Source organism: Pinus tabuliformis, chromosome 7 (assembly GCF_031772625.1).
Source record: "Pinus tabuliformis cultivar Carrire ecotype Pingquan chromosome 7, CPIR1, whole genome shotgun sequence".
In the NCBI taxonomy this organism is placed as follows: Eukaryota; Viridiplantae; Streptophyta; class Pinopsida; order Pinales; family Pinaceae; genus Pinus; species Pinus tabuliformis.
Genome location: NC_142293.1, coordinates 140,878,241 through 140,887,941, shown reverse-complemented (window position 1 = coordinate 140,887,941; position 9,701 = coordinate 140,878,241). Strand labels below are relative to the sequence as shown.

General features: G+C 38.0%; 1 pseudogene; it reads left to right on the top strand.

Annotated features, from left to right (window-relative positions):
- The first annotated feature begins 4,880 nt into the window (after window positions 1-4,880).
- On the top strand, window positions 4,881-5,398 carry LOC149246149 (pyrophosphate-energized membrane proton pump 2 pseudogene; annotated as a pseudogene).
- The last annotated feature ends 4,303 nt before the right edge of the window (window positions 5,399-9,701 follow it).

The window sequence follows — 9,701 nt, the reverse complement described above, 5'->3', positions numbered from 1 at the left end:
AGACTTGGAAGCACAGCTAGGCCAGTGGAAGAAGGTTGAAGACTTAAAGGCCCAGCTAGACCAATTAGCTGATAAATGAAGTTGCTGTTCAAAGAAAGGTTTTGTTCCAAATTTTGGTAAATTTTGCTTAGTTTTCTTGTTTTGAGGACATCTAGATCCCTGCCATATGTAAAGGAGTTTTAGCAATTAAAGGTATAAGAAGTAGATACCTCAGGGCAAATACAAGCTGTTTTAACAAATACAGCAGTTTCGTAGCGCGCTACGAAACTGTTGTAGGTGGCGTTTTCAAAGCAAATAAACAGTTTGATAATATGTGCGGGAATTTTCAAAAGGGAACACCTAAAGGTTATGTGAAGGATCAAATAAAGACATCTCAGCCATTCTGATCAAGACAGGTGTGCCTTCAAAAGGGTGAAAGGTTTTAACCTAAGTGTAAATTTTCGGTTATAAAGCCACTTTATTGCCGGTTATAGGGTGTTGAATGAATTGTATACATGGAATTTTGGCTTGCACACCTGGCCATTGATGGAGCATCCAACTCATCGGGAAACATGGTGGTGTTCTATTGTTTTTGAGTTATTAAAGAGACTTAAAGTACATGTTGCTGCATATTCAAAGTGATGCGGGACCAGAACCGAAAAGTAAGGGATATTCTCAGCCAACACGGAGCAGATTAAAGCCTTCAGTATCCAAAGCCAACATGGGGCATTAACTGCTCATCTCATGCCATCTCAGCCAAACGAAAAGGAAACCAGGTGTCAAAGCTGCAAGGAGGAACCATTCAACGAAGGAGATAGAGTTAGAATTATAATTAAATTAGAACTCTTTAGAACTTCAGTTAGTGGTGATTGTATTAAATAGTTTGTTGCAAAGCAGATAGGTGTCATTAGTGGCAGTCATCGAGCTCCCCTCATGCTGGAGGAGGAAGCTCCAAGTAGTTAGAATTATGTTTCTATATATAGCTGAATCATCTATGCAATGGGGGTTGGATATTTGAGAAAACAGAGTGTTATTTTGGCTTGTGTACAAACTCATTTTCAGTAATACAAGTGACTGCTTTTCTTCTCAGGATTCATACAGTGTTTCAAATGCTCAAGATATGTGGTTTTGTTTTATCCTTTATGTTTTTACAGTTGTATAGATACACAATCACTCAGAATTCACTTTGCTGCTCTGATTTCCTGTGTGTATTTATAAGCTGAGGTTTCTATGAGATGTGTTTTGAGTATTTAAACATTACATGCCCTGACTTCTATGAATGAGTAGTGTTATATTTTACTGAAGGATGATTAACTCCATAAGCCCAATGGAAGTCTGTGTAATGCCTGTCCAGCCAACATATTTGTTAAATTCACTTTGCAAGAGTTAGCCATCTCATCAATAGTCAAAATCAATAAACCTTTTGAGAGAGCCCTCTCAGGCTAAGGAGGCTAAGCCTTAGTCAAAAGATTGGTCTGAAACAGTTACACAGAGTCTACCTGGTCAGCAGCCTTCCAGTGCTTGATTTTGTGATAACATTTTGGTGCGTCTGCCGGGAGTCTGAAGATTATTCTTTCCCGAAATCATGAAGCTGAACTTCTGAAGGTAGCAGGAGCTCAGAAGGTTTTTGAGGCTGCAAAACTACCTTGGCGACTCCATTGTTGAAGAATTCGAAATTCATAGGTTCATGGTGATTCCACTGGAGTTATGAAGGACCCAGATGCTACCATTCTTATTTCAAGGTATGCATGCATAGATTTTTCAGGAATTCATGGTTTCCCAAATCATTTTCCCAAGGATGCATATTTTCTAAGGAATGGTCCAAAATTCAACGGAGAAGATTTGAGTTTAAATTTGAAGCATATATCAGATTTTTGTGAATTTTCAGAGCTTCTTAGAGTTAAACATGAGGATGTTTGCATTATGTTATTCTATGATTCACTTCAAGGGAAATGTAAACAATGGATTGAAAGTTTTCCTATCAAATCCGTTAAGTCATTTCAAGACTTATGGCTTATGTTTTTGGAGGAATGGATAGATAGGTCAGAGGTGGTGGCAAACTCTCCTTCAGTTCAAGGTTTCAAACAATGGAATAATGATCATAGTAATGGAGAAACAAATGAAAATTTTCCTTTGTCCTTGTCCTCATATCTAAAATCCTTTGACTGCAAGGCAGAGGATAAGATGAAATTTTTGGATGAATTTGCCAAAGACATTGAGAAAGACATTGAAGGTTTAGAAGGTCAGATTCAGGCATATAGTTTTCATAATCATGATCATTATTTTCAGCAGCTTTCTATGGCAGAACACAAGGAGAGAGTGTTGCTTCCTTTCTCTTTCACGATTGAGGAAGAGTACACTGCTGTTGAAGATCAGTTTGCACAACCAGAAAGTTACGAGAACCATGTATTCTGGGATCCTATAGCTGACTACATGGAAGAGTTTTACTCTCCAGTGTTTCAGTTTTTCTATAAAGATCAGAGACAATTTCAGTGGCAACGGTCATCACACTATCATATTGGCTCTGAACTCCGATGCAGTCAAAGAAATCAAATATCAGATAAGACAAATGATTGGCTACATTGGAAATTTCACATTGATTGAGCTGAAAGAAGTTTGAAATTCATAGGGTAGGTAGGTAGGAAATTGCAAATAAGCTCAAGGATGACTGAGCATTTTTCTTTTAGTAGATGTAGTTTTCTTTCTCCTACAGTGATCATCAAGCTTAAGCCCAAGGTGAAGGCCCCAGAAGCTTGAAGGGGATGATTGTCGAAGCAAATTTCAGTTTGTCATAGATGGATAAGGCACTGGACCTGCGAGTTCTTAGTGTACCACAAGGGCACACTATCCCAAGTGGAGCCACTGTTATCACTGAAAATTCTGTTGCCAAAATTGCTCAGACTAGCTTAAGGACAAAGTGTTTCTGCAGCGCATAGATCCCTTTATCAGTTTTGCAGCGCAACATCTTTTAGGTGATTTCGTAGCGCATAATTCATATTTTGCACTGGCTGCGCTACGAAATTGGGGATTTGTTCGAATCCATAGGCATTATTTCACAACTGTCATATCCATCAAAATCCATTGGGTTTGCATCAACAGTTGTCAGCTTATAAGGTTTTTAGTACCCCAGCAGTTGGTGTTTCATTGAGTTTATCTGGAGCACTCTTTCCTTGGAAGAAGCCTTCTGTGGTAATCAGTGGAATAAACAAGGGATCAGACTGTGGATATCACATCATTTATTTTGACACTTTTGCAAGTGCAAGGGAAGCTCTCATGTTAGGGGTTCCTTCTATTGCAATATCTTTGAATTGGGAATAAGATGAGAGCAGCGACAGTGATTTCAAGGAAGCGGTGGAAATCTGTCTGCCTGTAATATATGTTGCAATACAAGATACTGAAAAAGATCTATTTCCTAAAGGTTGTCTATTAAAGGTTGATATCTCAACACACCCATCTGTGAATAAGGGATTCAGAATTACTGGGCCAAATGACACCCCTTACAGATGACAACTGGTCATATAAAGAGGAGAACCTATGATTTTCGTTATGTTGTGTTTGGTTACAATCAAGAATGTGCCAATCCATCCATGCAGAAACCCGCACATGGTAGCAATGGCATAGAAGAGGTTATGAAGTTGGAAAGCCCGGAACCCATATTATCTAGTCAGAGATATCAAAATGTAGCAGAGTTTGAGTTAGTGTGGTGGAACAGAGGAAATAGTGCAAAGAGAAAAGTCTCTATTTGGCGTCCTATTCTTCCACCTGGATGCTTTTATGTCGGTGATATTGCAGTTCCAGGATATGCTTCAAATTTTGGTACTACATCAGGTTAAAGGCACCCCTATTGTTTGTCCCATGGTAACTGTTATTCAATGGAGGAACGAAATTGCTCGGTTCACTACTGAAGGAAACATCATCACAGCTGCATAAAGATGATAGAAGTAAGGCTAAGTCCTAATTTTGGACAAATTACCTTTTGATACTTACCTTGAAGAATGGTGTCTAAATATTCAATGTTGAACAATTTCATGTCAAATGGAAAAGTCATTGCAGTAAAAGGAAAGACACAAGAAAGTTAGATTTTGATCCTAAACTGTGTTTTTGAAATTACACAGCAGTTTCGCAGCGCGCTGCGAAACCCCTGTAGCAGCCTGTTTCAGCATAAAAAACTCTGCTTTCTGCGTTTACTAGTCAACTTCCAGGAGGTCTCTAAAGAAAATGAAAGCCTATTTTGGGAAATGGAAAGAGGTTTTTATTCCTAACAGACTAAACCAGAAAAACCTCCTTCAGTTTCCTCAAATCCATTACGATCTGAGAGAAATTAATGGCCAAATTTGCACTACGAAACTGCTGTAGGTGCAGTTTTTAATTTCCTGTTTTACACATCTTCTTCAAAGATAGATTCTGGGCGGTAGGGAAGGTTTTCTAAAAACCCAAGAGAGGTTTTTGTTAATCACGGATTGGTTCACAAAAACCTCCTTCAGTTTTTCCAAATACATTTCCTGTGAGAAATTATGAGCTCTGTCCCAAGCCATATTTTTCAGCCAGAACAGCAGTTTCGTAGCAGCTGAAGCTAAATAATCCAATCTCAGTCACTAGTTTTGAACTGCAAGTGGAAATGTTGAAAAGGGAATATCTTCAAGGGATCCTTCAAAATTATCAATCTTCAGAAAAGTTAATACAGGTGGAGGAAACATGTATTCGAATGCAACTTTAAACTTTTGTCATAAAGTGAACACATTTACTACAGTCCAAAATATGTCAGGCAGCTTGGAAGAACTTTTGTCTTCACACATGGACAAAGGTTGACAGCACACAAAGACGTGGCATTTTGATATTTTTGTATAATCAAATGAGAAATACATGTTACAATTTATTAAAAAAAGCTTTGCGTAGCTACTATGGGAATGCTTAGTACTGCAGCATATATTTTGACAATGGATATGTTTGGGCCAATAGCTGATAATGCAGGTGGAATTGTGGAAATGAGTCAACAGCCTGAAAAAGTAAGAGAAATTACAGATCTTCTTGATGCAGTCGGGAACACCACAAAATCTACCACCAAAGGCTTTGCAATTGGATCTGCTGCATTAGTTTCTTTTCTTTTATTCAGTGCCTATATGAAGTATCAGCTTATGCTCATCAACCATTTACGCAGGTTGATATAGCTATTCCAGAGGTATTTCTTGGAGGTCTATTGGGATCGATGCTTATTTTCCTATTCAGTGCATGGGCATGTTATGCAGTTGTATCTCCTGTTTTAATTGGTGTCTCATTTAAGATTCTGGGTCAGTATACAGATCAGCCTTTACTTGGTGCCAAAGTTGTTGCTTCAATGCCAATGTTTGCAACGGTCTCTGGTATTCTCATGGCCTTGTTTTTGTATACTGCTGGAGGTGCTTGGGATAATGAAAATTGAAGACTTGGAAGCACAGCTAGGCCAGTGGAAGAAGGTTGAAGACTTAAAGGCCCAGCTAGACCAATTAGCTGATAAATGAAGTTGCTGTTCAAAGAAAGGTTTTGTTCCAAATTTTGGTATATTTTGCTTAGTTTTCTTGTTTTGAGGACATCTAGATCCCTGCCATATGTAAAGGAGTTTTAGCAATTAAAGGTATAAGCAGTAGATACCTCAGGGCAAATACAAGCTGTTTTAACAAATACAACAGTTTCGTAGCGCGCTACGAAACTGCTGTAGGTGGCGTTTTCAAAGCAAATAAACAGTTTGATAATATGTGCGGGAATTTTCAAAAGGGAACACCTAAAGGTTATGTGAAGGATCAAATAAAGACATCCCATCCATTCTAATCAAGACAGGTGTGCCTTCAAAAGGGTGAAAGGTTTTAACCTAAGTGTAAATTTTCGATTATAAAGCCACTTTATTGCCGGTTATAGGGTGATGAATGAATTGTATACATAGAATTTTGGCTTGCACACCTGGCCATTGATGGAGCATCCAACTCATCGGGAAACATGGTGGTGTTCTATTATTTTTGAGTTATTAAAGAGACTTAAAGTACATGTTGCTGCATATTCGAAGTGATGGGGGACCAGAACCGAAAAGTAAGGGATATTCTCAGCCAACACGGAGCAGATTAAAGCCTTCAGTATCCAAAGCCAACATGGGGCATTAACTGCTCATCTCATGCCATCTCAGCCAAATGAAAAGGAAACCAGGTGTCAAAGTTGCAAGGAGGAATCATTCTACGAAGGAGATAGAGTTAGAATTATAATTAAATTAGAACTCTTTAGAACTTCAGTTAGTGGTGATTGTATTAAATAGTTTGTTGCAAAGCAGATAGGTGTCATTAGTGGCAGTCATCGAGCTCCCCTCATGCTGGAGGAGGAAGCTCCAAGTAGTTAGAATTATGTTTCTGTATATAGCCGAATCATCTATGCAATGGGGGTTGGATATTTGAGAAAACAGAGTGTTATTTTGGCTTGTGTACAAACTCATTTTCAGTAATACAAGTGACTGCTTTTCTTCTTAGGATTCATACAGTGTTTCAAATGCTCAAGATATGTGGTTTTGTTTTATCCTTTATGTTTTTACAGTTGTATAGATACACAATCACTCAGAATTCACTTTGCTGCTCTGATTTCCTGTGTGTATTTATAAGCTGAGGTTTCTATGAGATGTGTTTTGAGTATTTAAACATTACATGCCCTGACTTCTATGAATGAGTAGTGTTATAGTTTACTGAAGGATGATTAACTCCATAAGCCCAATGGAAGTCTGTGTAATGCCTGTCCAGCCAATATATTTGTTAAATTCACTTTGCAAGAGTTAGCCATCTCATCAATAGTCAAAATCAATAAACCTTTTGAGAGAGCCCTCTCAGGCTAAGGAGGCTAAGCCTTAGTCAAAAGATTGGTCTGAAACAGTTACACAGAGTCTACCTGGTCAGCAGCCTTCTAGTGCTTGATTTTGTGATAACAACTTGCTGCAAGGATGAATCAACCTTTTGATTGAAACATTGTTATCTTTTAACATTTTGTTTCATTCTAAAAACAACCATGTAATTAAGGGAAGACAATGTGGTAATTCTAGGAGTTGTATCATTGACAAATTATATAAAGTAGAGTTGCGGGTTGTGAAAGCCAACATGGTTAAGAGTAGTTAAGGTTTCAAGAGAAATACTCTAACTTTGAGTCTATAACAATGCAATTGTAATATTTCTTTTATTAATGACAAGTTGATCTTCTGAGCATATCATGATTCTTTGATCTCGCCACAACCCTAATCAGGGAGTTGGGCCCACTCTCCTGACCAGGTGTTGTTGGATTAGATGTGTGTTAGGTTTATTTATGTGAGTTTATTATTGTTGTGAATGTTTATCAGTGTGTTGTTGTGAGTCCTTATTGTTGTTACTCTTATTGTTTTTATAGTTATTACTTGTTGTTACTCTTATTGTTGCTACAGTATTTATCGTTGTTACACATTGATGAATTTATAGTTAATGTTCATTGCTGGATAGGGAAATTGTGGCCTACACACACAGAGAATGACAACCTTGAAATAATTGGTAGAACATCGGGTTGAAAATTAAATGTGGATTGGGTGAATTACATGATTCATACTTGGACACCAACATTTTAGTGTCGTTACCGGGGAGTTTTGTTAAACAACTTCCATCACCTGTTATAGAATAGCTAGATTTAGAACTTATTGAAATTCCAAGTGAGTATTGGCAAATATTCATGGCTCCTATAACTTCTTCAATTGAATTCCCAATTGGAGATATCATAAGTGATGCACCTATGAAGCCTATTTCTTTGACATCACTACCCAACTTCCATGGTCTTAAATCCAAGTATCTGGACACATTCCTTTTTGAATTCGACGTTGTTTGTCGAGGGTATGATTACATTTTTTATGCTTAGAAATTGAAGATATTTCCCGCTAATTTGAAGGGCACAACTTTGATATGGTTTATGGGTTTGGGAGGAAAATATATTGCTACATGGGATGATATGAAGACGATTTTCCTCGAGAAATATCAGGACTACTACAAATCTCAGGATGTAAAGGAATCAAATTTTAAGATTTTGCAGAAGAGGATGAGAATATGGAAGATTTTGTGGAACGTTTTCAATATTGTTTGCAAAGATCTGGCCACAGTGGCTTGGATAAGAATATCTTGAAGATAATTTTTCTCAAGGCATTGAGGGAGGAATCTCGGGAGCTATTGAACGTAGTAGAGAAAGGAGATATATCAAAAGAGGAATTTGATACCATTTGTGAATTATGCATCAAGTGCTCACGAGGCACTGCGAGACAGAGGCAGGGAATCCAAACTCTCAAATCATCCAGCGGTGGAGTTACAAAGGCTGAAATTGGGAATCTACTGGACAACTTGAGAACCGATATCCTGAGCACATTATCATTGAAGCTAGACGTGTTTTAGGCAAAGAAAAAGTAGATGGAAGTAGATAATTCCATGTCTATTTTATGCCCTCAATGCAGGAAGAAGCATCCATTGAAGGAATGTCCATTAAATTCTGTGGAGGCTTGTGTTATATGTGAACAAAGTCATTCCATGAGAACTTTCTTGTCTCTTCCTAGATTGAAGGCAGTATTTCAAGGGACGAATGAAGAAGCAGAACATCTATATTTATGGGATCAAGGAAACCATGGAAATCATAGCTCGAAGTATGAATCAAGGTATGCCTCAAGACCCATCTTATTATTTTAATAATATGAATTTTGGTTAGTAGTCTATACCTTTTTCACCCTCTTGGCTGCAGTCTTACTAGTATTCGATGCCTTGGAAACCCTGGTATCCTCAATTTGGTCTGAATTCTTCATGGTCCCTGAACTAGCGTGGACCTCCTCCTCATCCTTTAGGGCAATTCTCCCAACCTATGTCGCAACAGTAGCTACAGATTATTGCTAATATTCCCACCAGTAATCATCCTCTTCATCCTCAATTGTCTATCCAACTCAATCCGAATCCAATAACATAGGGGCTCAACAAGTTGAGACACTCAACCTCCCTACATATAGTATTGCTACTATGGAATGTAATGAATTAAACCTTCGATATGGTCAAGTGGTCAATACTCAAACTTCACCTATAATTGTTGAGCATACCAATGATGAAGTCTCAGAACCAGAACAAAGAACGATAAGGGAAGAGCCAATACAAATTCCTATAAAGAAACAAACCCCTTCACAGCCTATTTTTGCTAGAGGGTGTCGGACTAGTCCACCCTATCCTGAAAGATAATATTTGAGTAAACAAAGTCTTCATCCTGAATTTGACTTTATGGGGGAATTGTAGAATTTATTCGTTAAAATTACATTACTTCAGGCTATGAAGTATGCTAAGACAATTAAAAAATATTTTTGTAAGAAACCTGGTAGAAAACCAAAGGACCCACTTAATATTCATGTCATGGTCAAATCATCAGATATAATATTGGGGAAATCTATACCTGTCAAATACGGGGATCCTGGGAATCTGATTCTAATAGTGCAAATTAATGGGGTGGACATCCCAAATGTATTGGTAGATTTTGGGGTAGTGATTAATGTTATAACCTCTGCAACCACGATTACCTTGGGTCTACGGAATCTTAAACCAACTCCCACCATCCTAGAATTGGCAGATCGGTCTACTATTAGACTGGTACGGAAGCTGGAAGATATCACTATTTTAGTAGACTCATGTAAATACCACATTGACCTTCTAGTTTTGCATACCCAATCCCCAACCAGTGGG